This window comes from Oncorhynchus masou, chromosome 24 (assembly GCF_036934945.1).
Source record: "Oncorhynchus masou masou isolate Uvic2021 chromosome 24, UVic_Omas_1.1, whole genome shotgun sequence".
NCBI classification, from domain to species: domain Eukaryota; kingdom Metazoa; phylum Chordata; class Actinopteri; order Salmoniformes; family Salmonidae; genus Oncorhynchus; species Oncorhynchus masou.
The window spans coordinates 95975687-95999386 of record NC_088235.1 but is presented as its reverse complement, the minus strand read 5'-3'; positions in this window follow the sequence as shown (position 1 = coordinate 95999386).

The following is a 23700-nucleotide window of genomic DNA, read 5'->3' as shown; positions in this document are numbered from 1 at the left end:
AGGTGTGTCTATGTATTCCAGGGTGTCTCTGTGTTCCGGTGTGTCTAAGTGGTCTGTTGTGTCTATGTGTTCCGCTGTATCTAAGTGTACCGGTGTGTCTATGTGTTCCGGTGTGTCTAAGTGTTCCGGTGTGTCTAAGTGTTCCGGTGTGTCTAAGTGTTCCGGTGTGTCTAACTGTTCCGGTGTGTCTATGTGTTCCGGTGTGTCTCTGTGTTCCGGTGTGTCTAAGTGTACTGGTGTGTCTATGTGTTCCGGTGTGTCTAAGTGTGCCGGTGTGTCTATGTCTCCGGTGTCTCTTAGTGTTCCGATGTGTCTAAGTGGTCCGGTGTGTCTAAGTGTTCCGGTGTGTCTTAGTGTGCCGGTGTGTCTTAGTGTGTTGTTGTGTCTAAGTGTTTCGGTGTGTCTTAGTGTTCTGAGGTGTCTAAGTGTTCCGCTGTGTCTAAGTGATCCGGTGTGTCTATGTGTTCCGGTGTGTCTCTGTGTTCCGGTGTGTCTCTGTGTTCCGGTGTGTCTTAGTGTTCCGCTGTGTCTAAGTGTACCGGTGTGTCTATGTGTTCCGGTGTGTCTAAGTGTACCGGTGTGTCTATGTGTTCCGGTGAGTCTAAGTGTTCCGGTGTGTCTAAGTGTTCCGGTGTGTCTAACTGTTCCGGTGTGTCTATGTGTTCCGGTGTGTCTCTGTGTTCCGGTGTGTCTAAGTGCACTGGTGTGTCTATGTGTTCCGGTGTGTCTAAGTGTTCCGGTGTGTCTAAGTGTGCCGGTGTGTCTATGTCTCCGGTGTGTCTTAGTGTTCCGATGTGTCTAAGTGTTCCGGTGTGTCTTAGTGTGCCGGTGTGTTGATGTGTGTTGATGTGTCTAAGTGTTCCGGTGTGTCTTAGTGTTCCGAGGTGTCTAAGTGTTCCGCTGTGTCTAAGTGATCCGGTGTGTCTATGTGTTCCGGTGTGTCTCTGTGTTCCGGTGTGTCTAATTGTTCCGGTGTGTCTTAGTGTTCCGGTGTGTCTAAGTGGTCTGCTGTATCTAAGTGTGTTGGTGTGTCTATGTGTTCCGGTGTGTCTAAGTGTGTTGGTGTGTCTCAGTGTTACGGTGTGTCTAAGTGTGCCGGTGTATCTAAGTGTGTTGGTGTGTTTACGTGTGCCGGTGTATCTAAGTGTGTTCGTGTGTCTTAGTGTTCCAGTGTGTCTAAGTGTTCCAGTGTGTCTAAGTGTGCCGGAGTGTCTCAGTGTTCCGGTGTGTCTATGTGTTCCGGTGTGTAAGTGTTCCGGTGTGTCTAACTGTTCCGGTATGTCTTAGTGTGCCAGTGTGTCTAACTGTTCCGGTGTGTCTTAGTGTTCCGGTGTGTCTCAGTATTCCTGTGTGTTTAAGTGGTCCAGTGTGTCTATGTGTTCCGCTGTGTCTAAGTGATCCGGTGTGTCTATGTGTTCCGGTGTGTCTATGTGTTCCGGTGTGTTGGTGTGTCTAAGTGTTCCGGTGTGTCTTAGTGTTCCGGTGTCTAACTGTTCCGGTGTGTCTTAGTGTTCCGGTGTGTCTCAGTATTCCTGTGTGTTTAAGTGGTCCAGTGTGTCTATGTGTTCCGCTGTGTCTAAGTGATCCGGTGTGTCTATGTGTTCCGGTGTGTCTCAGTGTGTTGGTGTGTCTAAGTGTTCCGGTGTGTCTTAGTGTTCCGATGTGTCTAATTGTTCCGGTGTGTCTCAGTGTGTTGGTGTGTCTATGTGTGTTGGTATATCTATGTGTTCCGGTGTGTCTAAGTGTTCCGGTGTATCTTAGTGTTCCGGTGTGTCTAACTGTTCCGGTGTGTCTTAGTGTTCCCGTGTGTCTCAGTATTCCTGTGTGTTTAAGTGGTCCAGTGTGTCTATGTGTTCCGCTGTGTCTAAGTGATCCGGTGTGTCCATGTGTTCCGGTGTGTCTCAGTGTGTTGGTGTGTCTAAGTGTTCCGGTGTGTCTTAGTGTTCCGATGTGTCTAATTGTGTTGGTGTGTCTATGTGTTCCGGTGTGTCTAAGTGTGTTGGTATATCTATGTGTTCCGGTGTGTCTAAGTGTGTTGGTGTGTCTCAGTGTGTCGGTGTATCTAAGTGTGTTGGTGTGTTTACGTGTGCCGGTGTATCTAAGTGTGTTCGTGTGTCTTAGTGTTCCAGTGTGTCTAAGTGTGCTGGAGTGTCTCAGTGTGCCGGTGTGTCTTAGTGTTCCAGTGTGTATTAGTGTTCCGGTATCTCTTAGTGTTCCGGTGTGTCGAAGTGGTCCGGTGTGTCTATGTGTGTCTAAGTTTGCCAGTGTGTCTAAGTGTGTTGGTGTGTTTATGTGTGCCGGTGTGTCTAAGTGTGTTGTTGTGTCTCAGTGTGCCGGTGTGTCTAAGTGTGCCTATGTGTGCCGGTGTGTGTCTTAGTGTGCCGGTGTATCGTTGTGTTTATGTGTGCTGGTGTGTCTAAGTGTGTTGCTGTGTCTAAGTGTGTCTAATTGTGTTGGTGTGTCTAAGTGTGTCTAATTGTGTGTTGGTGTGTTTATGTGTGCTGGTGTATCTAAGTGTGTTGGTGTGTTTATGTGTGCCGGTGTGTCTATGTGTGTTGGTGTGTCTTAGTGTGCCGGTGTGTTTATGTGTTTTTTATTTTTTTTTATCTTACTAGGCAAGTCAGTTAAGAACAAATTCTTATTTTCAATGACGGCCTAGGAACAGTGGGTTAACTGCCTGTTCAGGGGCAGAACGACAGATTTGTACCTTGTCAGCTCGGGGATTCGAACTTGCAACCTTTCGGTTACTAGTCCAACGCTCTAACCACTAGGCTACCCTGCCGTCCCAGTGTGCTGTGTGTGCTGGTGTGTCTAAGTGTGTTGGTGTGTTTATGTGTGCTGGTGTGTCTAAGTGTGTTGGTGTGTCTTAGTGTGCCAGTGTATCTAAGTGTGTTGGTGTGTTTATGTGTGCTGGTGTGTCTAAGTGTGTTGGTGTGTCTTAGTGTGCCAGTGTATCTAAGTGTGTTGGTGTGTTTATGTGTGCTGGTGTGTCTTAGTGTGCCAGTGTGTCTAAGTGTGTTGGTGTGTCTTAGTGTGCCAGTGTATCTAAGTGTGTTGGTGTGGTTATGTGTGCTGGTGTGTCTCAGTGTGCTGGTGTGTTTATGTGTGCCGGTGTGCCTATGTGTGTTGGTATGTTTACGTGTGCCGGTGTGTCTATGTGTGTTGGTGTGTCTTAGTGTGCCGGTGTATCTAAGTGTGTTGGTGTGTCTACGTGTGCTGGTGTGTCTCAGTGTGCTGGTGTGTCTATGTGTGCCGGTGTATCTAAGTGTGTTGGTATGTTTACGTGTGCCGGTGTGTCTATGTGTGTTGGTGTGTCTTAGTTTGCCGGTGTATCTAAGTGTGTTGGTGTGTCTATGTGTGCTGGTGTGTCTCAGTGTGTTGGTGTGTCTATGTGTGCCGGTGTATCTAAGTGTGTTGGTATGTTTACGTGTGCCAGTGTATCTAATTGTGTTGGTGTGTCTCAGTGTGCCGGTGCATCTAAGTATGTTGGTGTGTCTAAGTGTGTGTGTGTGTTTATGTGTGCTGGTGTGTCTACGTGTGCTGGTGTGTTTCTGTGTGCTGGTGTGTCTAAGGTGTTGGTGTGTTATTGTGTGCTGGTGTATCTAAGTGTGTTGGTGTGTTTCTGTGTGCTGGTGTGTCTAAGGTGTTGGTGTGTTATTGTGTGCCGGTGTATCTAAGTGTGTTGGTGTGTTTCTGTGTGCTGGTGTGTCTAAGGTGTTGGTGTGTTATTGTGTGCCGGTGTATCTAAGTGTGTTGGTGTGTTTATGTGTGCTGGTGTGTCTAAGGTGTTGGTGTGTTATTGTGTGCCGGTGTATCTAAGTGTGTTGGTGTGTCTATGTGTGCTTGTGTGCGTGGGTGTGTTTGTTGGTGTCTGTTTGTGTGTGGGAGAGAGACAGCGTGTAGTCTATTAACCCACATGCTTTTCATATTTCACATATTTTACTTTACTGTATTTACAAAGCCATGCCATATGTTATGTGAATGAGTTATGTACATGTGCGCTGGTGGGTATACGGTATGTCTATGTGTTCACATCTTGTCAGTGTTGCTAGAGGCAGGCTGCGCCATGCGGAGTGTGTGAGTCCCAAACGGCTCAAACACATAGTGCACTACTTTTGACCGGAACCCTTTTGACACTGGTCAAAAGTAGTGCACTATATATAGGGAATAGGATGCTATTTGGGACCCAGGCTGTGAAGAGGATGCTGTGGTCCCTGGGTGCTGCGACAGAAGTGCAGTGTCAGCTCTACAGCCCCACAGTACTGCTACCTCACAACTACTGCTAGATACACCACCCTCTGGGAGGAAATCTGCTCTACTATCTCTCCCTTTCCCTTTCTCTCTATCGATATCTGTCTCTCACTCCCGTTCTCTCTTTCTCCTTTTCCCTCCCTCTCTCCCTTTATTTTACTCTCTCTGTCCCCCCCCCCTCTCTCACTCTCACTGCCCCACTCTCTCTCTCTCCTCCCCTCCCTCTTAACATAAGGATCAAGCAAAAAAACAACTCAAAAGAGGCATTTCCTGAGAAACTGTCTTGGAATCAGATGATATGATTAGCACAGAGCTGTCTTTGTTATCATCAGCCAGTTTATTCCAGAGCCGACAACACAGTTTTTGTTATGACAGGAAGCCACACCGCAGTACTGCAGCATTTCCTCAGTGTCATTAGGTTAACATGTAGCAATTAGTGAGCTCTTCACAATACTGCTGCTGTGTGTCTTAAGGTGTGAAGGTGTTATTAAAAGACACGTATTGATAAACACAGCGTTGCTGCTACCTCCTGACAGGTGCATAAGTCGCATCAGAGACACTTTCCCTGGTTTAATACCACCTCTCTTAGGAGCCAGGGCTGTGTGTGTGTGTGTGTGTGTGTGTGTGTGTGTGTGTGTGTGTGTGTGTGTGTGTGTGTGTGTGTGTGTGTGTGTGTGTGTGCACGTGTGTGCGTGTGCATGTTTGTGTATGCATACCTGCGTGTGTGTGTTGTGTGTGTCCTACAGGACAACAGGGAGTCTCGCTTCAGAGTCAGGACACGGATCCATCGCCCACACACAATTAACCAGGCCACTCCAAACCTCACTATTGTCTTTCAAGTGCTGCCCTCAATTATATAGCCTCAGAAAACTGTGATTATTTTCACTGTGCTAGGCAAGCAGAAAGAGAAAGAGAGAGAGGGGGAGGTGAGATGGAGAGAGAGACAGAGTGAAAGCCCCTTGAATTTAATTGAATAGAGAGAGAGAGAGAGAGAGAGAGAGAGAGAGAGAGAGAGAGAGAGAAAGGTTCCTTTCTCCAGACGGTTTGAGCTTGATTACCGCAGCATGGCCAGGAGGATGTGTCCAGATAGGCTAAACTCTGATTCTCATCTCTCTTACAGAAACAGGAAGCACGTTAACTACTGGGGAATTACCCAAAATGTATGAGCAGATCAATGAATTAGGATAATCTGTCAGCGTCCAAAATGGTACCCTATTCCCGATATAGTGCCCTGCTTTTTTACCAAAACCCTATGGGCCCTGATCAAAAGTAGTTCACCAAATAGGGAATAGGGTGCCATATGAGACGTCGCCACTAAAGCCTCTACAGCCTCTAGAGTGATACGTTTTCACTTTTGAAAGACAGGGGGGTGTCCCGAGTGGCGCAGTGGTCTAAGGCACTGCATCACTACAGATCCTGGTTCGATCCCAGGCTATGTCGCAGTCGGCCGCGGCCTGGAGACCCATGACACGGCGCACAATTGGCCCAGCGTTGTCTGGGTTACGGGAGGGTTTGTCTGGCCGGGTTGTCCTTGTCCCATTGCGCTCTAGCGACTCCTGTGACGGGCCGGACGCAATGCACGCTGACACAGTCGCCAGGTGTATTGTGTTTCCTACGACACATTGGTGCGGCTGGCTTCCGGATTAAGCGAGCAGTGTGTCAAGAAGCAGTGCAGCTTGGCAGGGTCGTGTTTCGGTTGATGCATGGTTCTTGACCTTCACCTCTCCTGAGTCCATATGGGAGTTGCAGCAATGGGACCAGACTGTAACTACCAATTGAATACCATGAAAAAGGGGTGAAAATACAGATGCAGGGGGAATATAGCGTATCATTCATAGGCAATTAGAAATTGTCTGAAATTCTCTAGTATGCTTGGATAACAACATCTGTCACATTTTAAGATAGATTGTGCAGCAATTAATGCAACTTCATTAAAATACTAAGTGAAGGCTATGATATGTTTCCCTACATACTACTCTGTTTACCTATTTATTAATGAAGAAAAGCAATGTCAGTCAGAACATATTTTAAAGGAGAGGCTCTGATCCTCACAGATACAGCAATGTCAATGGCCCCACCATTTCCTCCTGAAAGTATTGACTGACCATTGACTGTAGCGGGGTGTGGTGCTACTTTACAGGTGTGTGGACGTGTAGACTAACCTCCCATTACAGAGATAAATGGCTGGCCCCCTGTTAGGGTGGAGCAGGGTCAGATGACGTGAATGAAGGGTGCAGGATCCGAGTCCAGGTATGTGGACTTTAAAGTGCCTGGTAGAGATTCACAGTAATGTGTGTGGGTTGAGGGTGAGGGTGGTCCTACCATAGATATACATCAAACTCATCAGGTCTAACCTGTGAGGGTGAAGATGAGAGTGAACTCTGCATCCTGCCTGAGTAACTACTGTATCATGCATCACATCCTGCCTGACTAACTACTGTATCATGCATCACATCCTGCCTGACTAACTACTGTATCATGAATTATATACTGCCTGACTAACTACTGTATCATGCATCACATCCTGCCTGACTAACTACTGTATCATGCATCACATCCTGCCTGACTAACTACTGTATCATGCATCACATCCTGCCTGACTAACTACTGTATCATGCATCACATTCTGCCTGACTAACTACTGTATCATGCATCACATCCTGCCTGACTAACTACTGTATCATGCATCACATCCTGCCTGACTAACTACTGTATCATGCATCACATTCCGCCTGACAAACTACTGTATCATGCATCACATCCTGCCTGACTGACTACTGTATCATGCATCACATCCTGCCTGACTAATGACTGTATCATGCATCACATCCTGCATGACTAACTACTGTATCATGCATCACATCCTGCCTGACTAATGACTGTATCATGCATCACATCCTGCCTGACTGACTACTGTATCATGCATCACATCCTGCCTGTCTAATGACTGTATCATGCATCACATTCCGCCTGACTAACTACTGTATCATGCATCACATCCTGCCTGACTGACTACTGTATCATGCATCACATCCTGCCTGACTAATGACTGTATCATGCATCACATCCTGCCTGACTGACTACTGTATCATGCATCACATCCTGCCTGACTAATGACTGTATCATGCATCACATCCTGCCTGACTAATGACTGTATCATGCATCACATCCTGCCTGACTAACTACTGTATCATGCATCACATCCTGCCTGACTAACTACTGTATCATGCATCACATCCTGCCTGACTAACTACTGTATCATGCATCACATTCCGCCTGAAAAACGACTGTATCATGCATCACATCCTGCCTGACTGACTACTGTATCATGCATCACATCCTGCCTGACTGACTACTGTATCATGCATCACATTCTGCCTGACTAACTATTGTACCATGCATCACATTCCATCTGACTAACTACTGTATCATGCATCACATCCTGCCTGACTAACTACTGTATCATGCATCACATTCTGCCTGAAAAACTATTGTATCATACATCACATTCCATCTGACTAACTACTGTATTATGCATCACATCACATCCTGCCTGACTAACTACTGTATCATGCATCACATTCTGCCTGACTAACTATTGTACCATGCATCACATTCCATCTGACTAACTACTGTATTATGCATCACATCACATCCTGCCTGACTAACTACTGTATCATGCATCACATTCTGCCTGACTAACTATTGTATCATGCATCACATCCTGCCTGACTAACTACTGTATCATGCATCACATCCTGCCTGACTAACTACTGTATCATGAATCATATACTGCCTGACTAACTACTGTATCATGCATCACATCCTGCCTGACTAACTACTGTATCATGAATCATATACTGCCTGACTAACTACTGTATCATGCATCACATCCTGCCTGACTAACTACTGTATTATGCATCAAATTCCACCTAAAAAACTACTGTATCATGCATCACATTCCGCCTGACTAACTACTGTATCATGCATCACATTCCGCCTGACTAACTACTGTATCATGCATCACATCCCGCCTGACTAATGACTGTATCATACATCACATCCTGCCTGACTAACTACTGTATCATGCATCACATCCCGCCTGGCTAACTACTGTATCATGCATCAGATTCCGCCTGACTAACTACTGTATCATACATCACATTCAGCCTGACTAACTACTGTATCATGCATCACATCCTGCCTGACTAACTACTGTATCATGCATCACATTCCGCCTGACTAACTACTGTATCATACATCACATTCAGCCTGACTAACTACTGTATCATGCATCACATCCTGCCTGACTGACTACTGTATCATGCATCACATCCTGCCTGACTAACTACTGTATCATGCATCACATTCCGCCTGACAAACGACTGTATCATGCATCACATCCTGCCTGACTGACTACTGTATCATGCATCACATCCTGCCTGACTAACTACTGTATCATACATCACATTCAGCCTGACTAACTACTGTATCATGCATCACATCCTGCCTGACTAACTACTGTATCATGCATCACATCCTGCCTGACTAACTATTGTATCATACATCACATTCCATCTGACTAACTACTGTATTATGCATCACATCACATCCTGCCTGACTAACTACTGTATCATGCATCACATCCTGCCTGACTAACTATTGTATCATACATCACATTCCATCTGACTAACTACTGTATTATGCATCACATCACATCCTGCCTGACTAACTACTGTATCATGCATCACATTCTGCCTGACTAACTATTGTATCATGCATCACATCCTGCCTGACTAACTACTGTATCATGCATCACATCCTGCCTGACTAACTACTGTATCATGAATCATATACTGCCTGACTAACTACTGTATCATACATCACATCCTGCCTGACTAACTACTGTATCATGCATCACATCCTGCCTGACTAACTACTGTATCATGCATCACATCCTGCCTGACTAACTACTGTATTATGCATCAAATTCCACCTAAAAAACTACTGTATCATGCATCACATTCCGCCTGACTAACTACTGTATCATGCATCACATTCCCGCCTGACTAACTACTGTATCATGCATCACATCCCGCCTGACTAACTACTGTATCATGCATCACATTCTGCCTGACTAACTACTGTATCATGCATCACATCCTGCCTGACTAACTACTGTATCATGCATCACATCCTGCCTGACTAACTACTGTATCATGAATCATATACTGCCTGACTAACTACTGTATCATGCATCAAATTCCGCCTAAAAAACTACTGTATCATGCATCACATTCCGTCTGACTAACTACTGTATCATGCATCACATCCTGCCTGACTAACTACTGTATCATGCATCACATCCTGCCTGACTAATGACTGTATCATACATCACATCCTGCCTGACTAACTACTGTATCATGCATCACATTCCGCCTGACTAACTACTGTATCATGCATCACATTCCGCCTGACTAACTACTGTATCATGCATCACATCCCGCCTGACTAATGACTGTATCATGCATCACATCCTGCCTGACTAACTACTGTATCATGCATCACATTCCATCTGACTAACTACTGTATTATGCATCACATCACATCCTGCCTGACTAACTACTGTATCATGCATCACATCCCGCCTGGCTAACTACTGTATCATGCATCACATTCCGCCTGACTAACTACTGTATCATGCATCACATCCTGCCTGACTAACTACTGTATCATGCATCACATCCTGCCTGACTAACTACTGTATCATGCATCACATCCTGCCTGACTAACTACTGTATCATGCATCACATCCTGCCTGACTAACTACTGTATCATGAATCATATACTGCCTGACTAACTACTGTATCATGCATCAAATTCCGCCTAAAAAACTACTGTATCATGCATCACATTCCGTCTGACTAACTACTGTATCATGCATCACATCCTGCCTGACTAACTAATGTATCATGCATCACATCCTGCCTGACTAACTAGTGTATCATGCATCACATCCTGCCTGACTAACTACTGTATCATGCATCACATTCCGCCTGACTAACTACTGTATCATACATCACATCCTGCCTGACTAACTACTGTATCATGCATCACATCCTGCCTGACTAACTACTGTATCATGCATCACATCCTGCCTGACTAACTATTGTATCATACATCACATTCCATCTGACTAACTACTGTATTATGCATCACATCACATCCTGCCTGACTAACTACTGTATCATGCATCACATTCTGCCTGACTAACTATTGTATCATGCATCACATCCTGCCTGACTAACTACTGTATCATGCATCACATCCTGCCTGACTAACTACTGTATCATGAATCATATACTGCCTGACTAACTACTGTATCATGCATCAAATTCCGCCTAAAAAACTACTGTATCATGCATCACATTCCGTCTGACTAACTACTGTATCATGCATCACATCCTGCCTGACTAACTACTGTATCATGCATCACATCCTGCCTGACTAATGACTGTATCATACATCACATCCTGCCTGACTAACTACTGTATCATGCATCACATTCCGCCTGACTAACTACTGTATCATGCATCACATTCGGCCTGACTAACTACTGTATCATGCATCACATCCCGCCTGACTAATGACTGTATCATACATCACATCCTGCCTGACTAACTACTCTATCATGCATCACATCCCGCCTGGCTAACTACTGTATCATGCATCACATCCTGCCTGACTAACTACTGTATCATACATCACATCCTGCCTGACTAACTACTGTATCATACATCACATCCTGCCTGAGACAGTTTTATATCATCTATAACATTGAGCATAAAGCTTTGCTACCACCAACACCACTAAGTATGAAATCCAAAGCAAAACCTTGAAGAGAATAATAAAAGACTACCTGAAAAAGCAGTGATACAGAGGTACGTCTATTTCACTTCAACAGGATTTGAAGAGCATTTTTGCTCATCTTTTAAAGCGAGTCAAGGTCATTACACCAGCCATTTCCATCAGCACAAAGAAGAATGAATTGCTTAGGTCAATAGACCACTTGATTTAGCATTTTACCCACTACAATCCCTTTGATAAAAAAAAGACCAGCCACATAAGTGCTTCGATCCCTATACCGACGTTCAAGCTTCTTTTGAATCACAAGACGGCATAAAAGGAGTATTTGGTATCATGTCAGTTGTTTTTAGAGAAGAAGGACCTTGATATTCAGGTTCATTATCGAAGCGTTGAGTTTGTAGAAAATACCATTGATTTTAGAACCACCACACAGGCAAACAACATAGGAACCTTAAACACCACTCAGAGCAAGACCATGAGGTATGTCTATTGTCTAACACAGGGACCAGATCACAGTGATTTCTCAGTTCATAATAAGAGGGCCGTTATGTAGACAGGTTCCTGCTCTAGGCCTAAAGGGACTTATACATCACACCCCCAATACAACACATGAGTCTCCCTCCTATAGCCTGTCCTATATCCATCCCTGCACATTAATAACAATCTACTCTAAGTGTGTGTTCCAAATGGCACTCTATTCCCTATATAGTCATAATAAGAGGACCGTTCTGTGTAGGGAATAGGGTGCCATTTGGGACACAACCTACGTACATTTACAGGGGTCTCGTCTGACATCAAAAGGATATTGTCAAGGGCAGCCACCTGGAACATGGAACACCATAGTTAATAAACCTGAAATAAACCTGAACCCACAGTGCTTGGATTGGAGGTGTAGGTCTATAGCTTCATTAGAAGCCTATTGCATTGGAAAAACATATTGGTCTGGTTTAAAAAGGCCTTCTGAAGGGTCATTCGGAACAATCAAAGACATTCTGTTTAACCAGGGTTGGAAGCTAAGATGAAATACTATGCACATTGTTTTGCTTGGATTTTGTCAATAGCATCAATTAACAGGACAGAATTGTATCGACTGCAATTGTCATTACAGATTAAGGCGCAAAGCCCAAAGCCTTGTCTACTCTTTTTGCAAGAATCAGTAGTGAAAAGAATCCAAAAACATCCCTTCTGTAAGCAGCAGCACAGGCCGGCTTCAGAGAGAATGAGAGGAGAGGGAATGAGGAGCACAGCTTTTATAAGCAGAGAAATATATATATATATATATATATATATATATATATATATATATATATATATAGAGAGAGAGAGAGAGAGAGAGAGAGAGAGAGAGAGAGAGAGAGAGAGAGAGAGAGAGCAAGCACAGCTCCAGACATTTTAGTCAATGGCATAGCCTAAGACCTAAGACTCTCACAGGAGAATGATTCCAGCTAAACCTTTCTTAAAAAGAAAAAGAAAATCAATTCTGGTTCTGCTGAATACATTTCAGAGCAGAGGAGCGAGCTGGTCTGGATCCCTCCATCCCTCCACCAACATGGCCAACATGACCAACATGCCCAACATGCCCAACATGACCAACATGCCTAATATTACCAACATGACCAACATGACCAACATGCCTAACATGACCAACATGACCAACATGCCCAACATGACCAACATGCCTAACATGACCAACATGACCAACATGACCAACATGCCCAACATGACCAACATGCCTAACATGACCAACATGACCAACATGACCAACATGCCTAACATGACCAACATGACCAACATGACCAACATGCCCAACATGACCAACATGCCTAACATGACCAACATGACCAACATGACCAACATGCCTAACATGACCAACATGACCAACATGACCAACATGACTAACATGACCACCATGACCACCATGACTAACATGACCACCATGACCACCATGACTAACATGACCACCATGACTAACATGACCAACATGACTAACATGACCAACATGACCAACATGACCAACATGACTAACATGACCACCATAACTAACATGACTAACATGACCAACATGACCAACATGACCAACATGCCTAACATGACCAACATGCCCAACATGACCAACATGACCAACATGACCACCATGACTAACATGACCACCATGACTAACATGACTAACATGACCAACATGACTAACATGACCAACATGACCAACATGACCACCATGACTAACATGACTAACATGACCACCATGACTAACATGACTAACATGGCCAACATGACCAACATGACCAACATGACCAACATGACTAACATGACCAACATGACCAACATGACTAACACGACCAACATGACCACCATGACCAACATGACCAACATGACCAACATGACCACCATGACCAACATGACCAACATGACTAACATGACCAACATGACCAACATGACCACCATGACTAACATGGCCAACATGACCAACATGACCAACATGACTAACATGGCCAACATGACCAACATGACCAACATGACCACCATGACTAACATGGCCAACATGACCAACATGACCAACATGACTAACATGACCACCATGACCAACATGACCAACATGACTAACATGACCAACATGACCAACATGACCAACATGACTAACATGGCCAACATGACCAACATGACCAACATGACCAACATGACCACCATGACTAACATGACCAACATGACCAACATGACCAACATGACCACCATGACCACCATGACTAACATGACCAACATGACCAACATGACCAACATGACCAACATGACCACCATGACCACCATGACTAACATGACCAACATGACCAACATGCCCAACATGACCAACATGACCAACACGACCAACATGCCCAACATACCCAACATGACCAACATGACTAACATGACCAACATGCCTGCTCCTCTCTTCTTCCACATTAAACACTCTCCTTGAAAGGTGTTCATGTTAGAGCTTAGTTGTACCCTGTACCAGGTCGGTAGCTGGCTGGTGTGTTCAGTTCCATGTGATGCTCAATGAAGCAGATGGCTGTTGAGCACACAGGCGCTATGGGAAGCCTCAAGCCCCAGCCCTCAGCTTTGGTAAAAACATACGTGAGGTTTTGGATTGGCTGCCTGCCTACCCTGCCTGCCTGTGTGTTTTTCTGTGCTGTAAATTGCACCAGGCTTGCAGGCAGTCCTGTATGTGGTGATTAGGGCTGGACGGACATAGGGCTGTGGCAGTCATAACATTTTGTCAGCCAGTGATTGTCATGCAAATAACTGCCGGTCTCATGGTAATTGACCGTTAATTAACAAAAACACATTTAGCATCTCCGGGTTTCCACCCATAGCCTAAAAGCCACTGATGCAGACCTTCGAAACACCTACATTTAAAAAAGTTGAATAAATAAATGTAATATAGGCTACACCTTCACAATAAATATATATATACAGTGCCTTGCGAAAGTATTCGGCCCCCTTGAACTTTGCGACCTTTTGCCACATTTCAGGCTTCAAACTTAAAGATATAAAACTGTATTTTTTTGGAACAACATTTATTGGATATTTCAAACTTTTTTAACAAATCAAAAACTGAAAAATTGGGCGTGCAAAATTATTCAGCCCCTTTACTTTCAGTGCAGCAAACTCTCTCCAGAAGTTCAGTGAGGATCTCTGAATGATCCAATGTTGACCTAAATGACTAATGATGATAAATACAATCCACCTGTGTGTAATCATGTCTCCGTATAAATGCACCTGCACTGTGATAGTCTCAGAGGTCCGTTAAAAGCGCAGAGAGCATCATGAAGAACAAGGAACACACCAGGCAGGTCCGAGATACTGTTGTGAAGAAGTTTAAAGCCGGATTTGGATACAAAAAGATATCCCAAGCTTTAAACATCCCAAGGAGCACTGTGCAAGCGATAATATTGAAATGGAAGGAGTATCAGACCTCTGCAAATCTACCAAGACCTGGCCGTCCCTCTAAACTTTCAGCTCATACAAGGAGAAGACTGATCAGAGATGCAGCCAAGAGGCCCATGATCACTCTGGATGAACTGAGGTGGGAGACTCTGTCCATAGGACGACAATCAGTCGTATATTGCACAAATCTGGCCTTTATGGAAGAGTGGCAAGAAGAAAGCCATTTCTTAAAGAAATCCATAAAAAGTGTTGTTTAAAGTTTGCCACAAGCCACCTGGGCTTGGGCCACACCAAACATGTGGAAGAAGGTTCTCTGGTCAGATGAAACCAAAATTGAACTTTTTGGCAACAATGCAAAACGTTATGTTTGGTGTAAAAGCAACACAGCTCATCACCGTGAACACACCATCCCCACTGTCAAACATGGTGGTGGCAGCATCATGGTTTGGGCCTGCTTTTCTTCAGTAGGGACAGGGAAGATGGTTAAAATTGATGGGAAGATGGATGGAGCCAAATACAGGACCATTCTGGAAGAAAACCTGATGGAATCTGCAAAAGACCTGAGACTGGGACAGAGATTTGTCTTCCAACAAGACAATGATCCAAAACATAAAGCAAAATCTACAATGGAATGGTTCAAAAATAAACATATCCAGGTGTTAGAATGGCCAAGTCAAAGTCCAGACCTGAATCCAATCGAGAATCTGTGGAAAGAACTGAAAACTGCTGTTCACAAATGCTCTCTATCCAACCTCACTGAGCTCGAGCTGTTTTGCAAGGAGGAATGAGAAAAAATGTCAGTCTCTCGATGTGCAAAACTGATAGAGACATACCCCAAGCGACTTACAGCTGTAATCACAGCAAAAGGTGGCACTACAAAGTATTAACTTAAGGGGGCTGAATAATTTTGCACGCCCAATTCTTCAGTTTTTGATTTGTTAAAAAAGTTTGAAATATCCAATAAATGTCGTTCCACTTCATGATTGTGTCCCACTTGTTGTTGATTCTTCACAAAAAAATACAGTTTTATATCTTTATGTTTGAAGCCTGAAATGTGGCAAAAGGTCGCAAAGTTCAAGGGGGCCGAATACTTTCGCAAGGCACTGTATATACAATATTATATATTTTAGACAGGTCCAAAGAAACATGATATGAAGAAACTGTAGCCTATTTCAGAAGAACAGAATAGCATATTCTGAGTTGTTCTTATGCCATATGGCTGTGGGCTACACTCGTTCATTTAGCAGACAAGATTTGCTTAGAATTCCATGGAATTATTTTATATTATTTTAAAGTTTTAAAAATAGGCCTACAACTGAACATAGCTGAATAAAACAGAAAGGATATTTACCCCAAACGATTTGAGGGAGTGAGCACATGTGGCTCTTCTGTGTTGAGCGGCTAACAAAGAAACAGGTGCTCCTATAGGCTTCATTTGGTTATTTATGCAACATTTGTTGTGATACAAAACGTTAGGTTACATATTTAGATTTTTGTTATACATTATAAGGCTGCATGATGCGACTAATGATGATTTGAAAAAAGTTGAATGAAAGGCATGAACTCTACTCTATTTCTTCTGCAGGCTGCAAACACTTCATCAGTCTCTCATTCACAATTTGGCAAGCACTTGATAATATTCTCACCCATCAGACTATTCTTAATTGAATATGTTCTTTACATATAGCCAGCCTACTAATATATGTGTGGAATAATTTTATATTTAGAATGGCCCACAAAAAAAACATGTAACCCGTAGCCTGCACTCGAATAGCAAACGGTTGGTTATGTGTGATTACATGTTTAATATGCAAGTGCAGTTCATAAGGCGAGGGGAAGCTTTCCCTAAAGTAAATTGAATTCAATTGCCAAAATAATATGCCTATCTTTCAAAATAGGCTAGTAAAGCATGATTTGGCCACAGAGGATCATTAGCTTCCCCTAGCCTTAAAAAAAGTAGTGGATTGTTTTAAATCACATTGCCTTCAGCCCGAAGGAAAGACAGCGCACGTCATTTTGGCAGCTTATTGTTGCGACTGCCTGTGAAAAGTAGAGAGGCCAGGAATATCACAGTATTTCAAAATACAATCACGGGAAGACATTGTTTGGAAAACAAATCGTTATTGCTGTAAAGACAAGACAATAAAAACACCAATCTGATCAACTACCAACATATTCAGTCTTCATCATTGTTGGGTCAGTTCTACTAAAAATCTGGTTTTAGGACAATAATTTCCTCCTCCAGTTTAGGACGTCCTATTCTATTTGTCTCCCCTTCTGGTGACATCATATTCTATTTGTCTCCCCTTCTGGTGACGTCATATTCTATTTGTCTCCCCTTCTGGTGACGTCATATTCTATTTGTCTCCCCTTCTGGTGACCTCATATTCTATTTGTCTCCCCTTCTGGTGACATCATATTCTATTTGTCTCCCCTTCTGGTGACGTCATATTCTATTTGTCTCCCCTTCTGGTGACCTCATATTCTATCTGTCTCCCCTTCTGGTGACGTCATATTCTATTCGTCTCCCCTTCTGGTGACGTCATATTCTATTTGTCTCCCCTTCTGGTGACGTCATATTCTATTTGTCTCCCCTTCTGGTGACGTCATATTCTATTTGTCTCCCCTTCTGGTGACCTCATATTCTATTTGTCTCCCCTTCTGGTGACGTCATATTCTATTTGTCTCCCCTTCTCGTGACATCATATTCTATTTGTCACCCCTTCTCGTGACATCATATTCTATTTGTCTCCCCTTCTCGTGATGTCATATTCTATTTGTCTCCCCTTCTCGTGACATCATATTCTATTTGTCTCCCCTTCTCGTGACGTCATATTCTATTTGTCTCCCCTTCTCGTGACGTCATATTCAATTTGTCTTGAGCCCTGAGTACCAGGCCATTAGAACCTGATGGAGGGACAGTAGAACCCTGAGTACCAGGCCATTAGGACCTGATGGAGGGATAGGAGAGCCCTGAGTACCAGGCCATTAGGAACTGATGGAGGGACAGTAGAACCCTGAGTACCAGGCCATTAGGACCTGATGGAGGGACAGGAGAGCCCTGAGTACCAGGCCATTAGGACCTGATGGAGGGACAGTAGAACCCTGAGTACCAGGCCATTAGCGACCTGATGGAGGGACAATAGAGCCCTGAGAGCCAGGCCTTTAGGACCTGATGGAGGGATGATAAAACCCTGAGTACCAGGTCATTAGGACCCGATGGCCGATGGAGGGACAGGAGAGCCCTGAGTACCAGGCCATTAGGACCTGATGGAGGGATAGGAGAGCCCTGAGTACCAGGCCATTAGGACCTGATGTAGGGACAGTAGAACCCTGAGTACCAGGCCATTAGGACCTGATGGAGGGACAGGAGAGCCCTGAGTATCAGGCCATTAGGACCTGATGGAGGGACAGGAGAGCCCTGAGTACCTGATGGAGGGACAGTAGAGCCCTGAGTACCAGGCCATTAGGACCTGATGGAGGGACAGTAGAACCCTGAGTACCAGGCCATTAGCGACCTGATGGAGGGACAATAGAGCCCTGAGTGCCAGGCCTTTAGGACCTGATGGAGGGATGATAAAACCCTGAGTACCAGGTCATTAGGACCCGATTGCCGATGGAGGGACAGGAGAGCCCTGAGTACCAGGCCATTAGGACCTGATGGAGGGATAGGAGAGCCCTGAGTACCAGGCCATTAGGACCTGATGTAGGGACAGTAGAACCCTGAGTACCAGGCCATTAGGACCTGATGGAGGGACAGGAGAGCCCTGAGTATCAGGCCATTAGGACCTGATGGAGGGACAGGAGAGCCCTGAGTACCAGGCCATTAGGACCTGATGGAGGGACAGTAGAGCCCTGAGTACCAGGCCATTAGGTACTGATGGAGGGACAGTAGAACCCTGAGTACTAGGCCATTAGTGACAGACTGTTAGCAAGTTTGGTAGGCTACTATTTGCCATCAGCGTCATCAGAGTGCAGTTTTGGAGATGCCTAGTTACCATGACTAAACAGTCACGTGGAATTTGAATGCGGTCATGACTTGTGAATACAGTCACGGTAACAGCCCTAGACGAACCCTGGCATCATGCTGCTCTGATTGACAGGCAGTTGCCAGGGTAACCCAGCCTACGGTAGCCGACCACAGCAGCCACTGATTTCAATACTGTACAGGCCATTAGAACACTCCACAAGGCAGCAGGTCATCATTTACACCACTGGCAATATACATCAGGACTAAGAATATCGTTTTAGTCTACAGTCTACAATATGTAAATCCAGTATACTGTTTCAGGGCTATTCTCTCGTTTGAAATTAAGATTCAAGGCAGCAGGTCATCATTTTGAACAATCTAAAACTGTAAGGTTGGCCTAAAAGCAAGCTGAAGATGGTAGCTATACAGTCTATACTATTTGTTTGTGTCCAGTACACTAATTCAGCACTATTCTCTATTGTATTACATTGAGATTCAGTGTATATGAGATCCTGCATGAGTGTAATAGCGTTGGGGGTCATGGTGGGACTCCCATGAGACTGAGGATAGGATCCGTTCCACAACGAACAGAAGAGGGTCTCTCCATCCATCTCTCCACCTCTCTCCCACAATTTTTTTCCCTCCATCTCTCCTTCCTTCCATCTCCATCTCTCTCTTTCCATCTTGTCTTATTTCTCTCCCCACCTCTCTCTACTTCCCACACTTTTTCTCTCCACCTCTCTCTCTCTCTCTCTCTCCACCTCTGTATTCCACCTCTCTCTCTCTACCCCTATCTCTCTCTTTCTCTCCCAGGCACCAACCATATTCATCAGTGGTCCAGTGGGGGGCCACAGTGTGCTCTTCTCCTCTCCCATCCCTCTATCCTCTCCTCTCCTTTGACAGTGGAACTGACTCCAGGCGTTAGTAAATCATCTCCTCACCCCATACAGGTGAAGGCAGCTTCCGATGGAGGGTGTGATGAGGGACTGCAACTGCCTCCTCTATTCTCTTCCAACCCTCACTCGTCTTGTCTCCTCTCTCCCAACCCTCTCTCTTCTCCTTTCCCTCTCTTACTTCCCTCTCTCCTCTTCTCTCCACTGGCTATCTTCCTCAATTTCCTCCCTCCACAGGGCTGGCTAAGATTCCCAGCTGCCCTACAGAGATGCTCTCAGCTCAGCTCTCTTGTCTCCATTGACAATGAGATGAATGCATCTCAGCCCAAATTAAACACAATTCATAAATTACAAACCCAAGATGCTGGATCTGTTCTTCTCCTCTGCCTTCTCTGGGAACAATACCTCAGGCTGAGGTGCATGGATGAGGAGATCAATGAATGTACTCTCAGAGAGATATGAGAGAAATGAAAATCATTCACTGCATTTTGGGATTATCATGTTATTTTGAATGCATGGGTTGATCAATGCCCCGGATGGTTTGAGCTAAAGGAAAGTTGGCTGAAGTGCTAACTGGAACTCTGAACATCCCTATCTGTGTCCATACATAGAGTGCCAGTCAAAAGTTTGGTTCACACCTACTCATTCAAAGATGGATGGGTTCCTACAGCAATCTTTAAGTCATACCACAGATTTTCAATTGGATTGAGGTCTGGGATTTGACTAGGCCATTCCAAGACATTTAAATGTTTCCCCTTAAACCACTCGGTTCTTGCTTTAGCAGTATGCTTAGGGTCATTGTCCTGCTGGAAGGTGAACCTCCGCCTGAGTCTCAAATCTCTGGAAGACTGAAACAGGTTCCCCTCAAGAATTTCCCTGTATTTAGCGCCATCCATCATTCCCTCAATTCTGACCAGTTTCCCAGTCCCTGCCGATGAAAAACATCCCCACAGCATGGGGAAGTTCTTGCTGTGATGAGAGGTGTTGGGTTTGTGCCAGACATAGCGTTTTTCTTGATGGCCAAAAAGCTACATTTTAGTCTCATCTGACCAGAGTACCTTCTTACATACAGTGGGGCAAAAAAGTATTTAGTCAGCCACCAATTGTGCAAGTTCTCCCATTTAAAAAGATGAGAGGCCTGTAATTTTCATCATAGGTACACTTCAACTATGACAGACAAAATGAGAAAAGAACATCCAGAAAATCACATTGTAGAATTTTTAATGAATTTATTTGCAAATTTTCTACTATGTAGAAAATAGTAAAAATAAAGAAAAACTCTTGAATGAGTAGGTGCGTCCACACTTTTGCCTGGTACTGTTTGTGATTTATTGTGCAATATGTAACATTGTGTCACAACCACATTGGTTGTGGTTACAGCACGGCAGAGGTGCCTGTGATTTATTCAGCTGAGACACAAGACTGTATGAGGAAATACTTGGCAGTATCCGGACTTTCATATCGTCATACCGTCCTTCTCTCATCCAAAGACCTATGTTATTACCGGCTTAGTACACAAAGGGTCTGCTACACGTAGAGGTTGCTAGCTACATATGTTAACGAGCGCAAACGAAAATAAACTAATTGCAAAAGCAGGCAATCCAGCTCATAAAATTACATATATAATAGAGGTAGATGTCACACCCTGATCTATTTCACCTGTCTTTGTGATTGTCTCCTCCACCCCCAGGTGTCGCCCATCTTCCCAATTATCCTCTGTGTACTTATACCTGTGTTCTGTTTGTCTGTTGCCTGTTCGTCTTGTTTGTCAAGCCAACCAGTGGTTTTGTCTTTCAGCTCCAGCTTTTCACCAGTCTCTCTTTTCTCGTCCTCCTGGTTTTTGACCCTTGCCTGTCCCGACCCTGTACCCACCCGCCTGACCACTCTGCCTGCCCCTGACCCTGAGCCTGCCTGCCGTCCTGTTCCTTTGCCCCTGTTGCTGTAATAAACACTGTTACTTTAACACGGTCTGCATCTGGGTCTTACCTTGATACCTGATAGTAGTAGCTACCGAATATCATTTTTGGTGAGCTTGGACATTTAAAAGCGGATGTGAACGAGAATCATTGTGAAAATGAACAAAGTTTTGACACATGCTTGTCTGAAAGAAGAACAGTACTGGCTCTGGAGCAGCATGTGTTCATGCTGTGTCTGTGTGGCATCTGGAGTCGCTAGGGCAACAGACCTGCCTGCTCTGCTGGGAGAAGGTTTGTTGACTGCAGGTATTTATGTATACCGTATCGAACAACTTAAAACTTAAAATAAATAGTTTCCACGGTATTGACGATATTGAAAACTATCCCATGGTTATTTCCAAATACCCTGGTATACCGCCCAAGCCTTGAAACACTCAAGCAGAGTAATGTATAATTTGACATGTTGGCATGGGAAAGAGGTTTGCCAGTGTTGTTTCTCAAAAGTGGCATGCAAAACAAATCACTTAGCTCACACATTCTACCATAGTGTGGGAGAGAGAGAGAGAGAGAGAGAGAGAGAGAGAGAGAGAGAGAGAGAGAGAGAGAGAGAGAGAGAGAGAGAGAGAGAGAGAGAGAGAGAGAGAGAGAGAGAGAGAGAGCATTCCTTCCTAGAGAATAAAGGAGAGAAAGTGAATAGAGACAGAGAGTAAACCAGAGTCATCTTGAGATGTATGAGCACTGAGATGGAACCGGTGCCAAATGCAGATATGAAAGACTTTCAGGAAAGAGAGTAGAGAGAGATAGAGAGAGAGTATGGAGAGAGAGAGAGAGAGAGAGAGAGAGAGGGAGGGAGGATTCTGCTCCTGTGCATTCCTTCCTAGAGATATCATGAATAAAGGAGAGAAAGTGAATAGAGACAGAGCACAGTAAACCATGCTCTGGTCTACAGGCTGTCTGGTCATCTTGATATGACACAATTAAAATATACAATGTATGTCTTAAGCACTGAGATGGAACCGGTGCCAAATGCAATATGAAACTTACTTTCAGGAAAGTCAGAGTATGGGGAGAGAAGAGAGAGAGTATGGGGAGAGAAGAGAGAGAGTATGGGGAGAGAAGAGAGAGAGTATGGGGAGAGAGTATGGGGAGGGGAGAGTAAGAGAGAGAGTATGGGGGGAGAGAAGAGAGAGAGTATGGGGAGAGAAGAGAGAGAGTATGGGGAGAGAAAGAGAGAGTATGGGGAGAGAAGAGAGAGAGTATGGGGGAGAGAAGAGAGAGAGTATGGGGAGAAGAGAGTATGGGGAGAGAGAGTATGAGAGAAGGAGTATGGGGAAGAGAGAGAGTATGGGGGAGAAGAGAGTATGGGGAGAGAAGAGAGAGTATGGGGAGAGAAGAGAGAGAGTATGGGGAGAGAAGAGAGAGAGTATGGGGAGAGAAGAGAGAGAGTATGGGGAGAGAAGAGAGAGAGTATGGGGAGAGAAGAGAGAGAGTATGGGGAGAGAAGAGAGAGAGTATGGGGAGAGAAGAGAGAGAGTATGGGGAGAGAAGAGAGAGAGTATGGAGAAGAAGAGAGAGTATGGAGAGAAGAGAGAGAGTATGGGGAGAGAAGAGAGAGTATGGGGAGAGAGAGAGAGAAGAGAGAGTATGGGGGGAGAGAAGAGAGAGAGTATGGGGGAGAGAGAGAGAGTATGGGGGAGATGGGGAGAGAAGAGAGAGAGTATGGGGAGAGAAGAGAGAGAGTATGGGGGGAGAGTAAGAGAGAGAGTATGGGGAGAGAAGAGAGAGAGTATGGGGAGAGAAGAGAGAGAGTATGGGGAGAGAAGAGAGAGAGTATGGGGGGAGGGGAGTAGAAGAGAGAGAGTATGGGGAGAGAAGAGAGAGA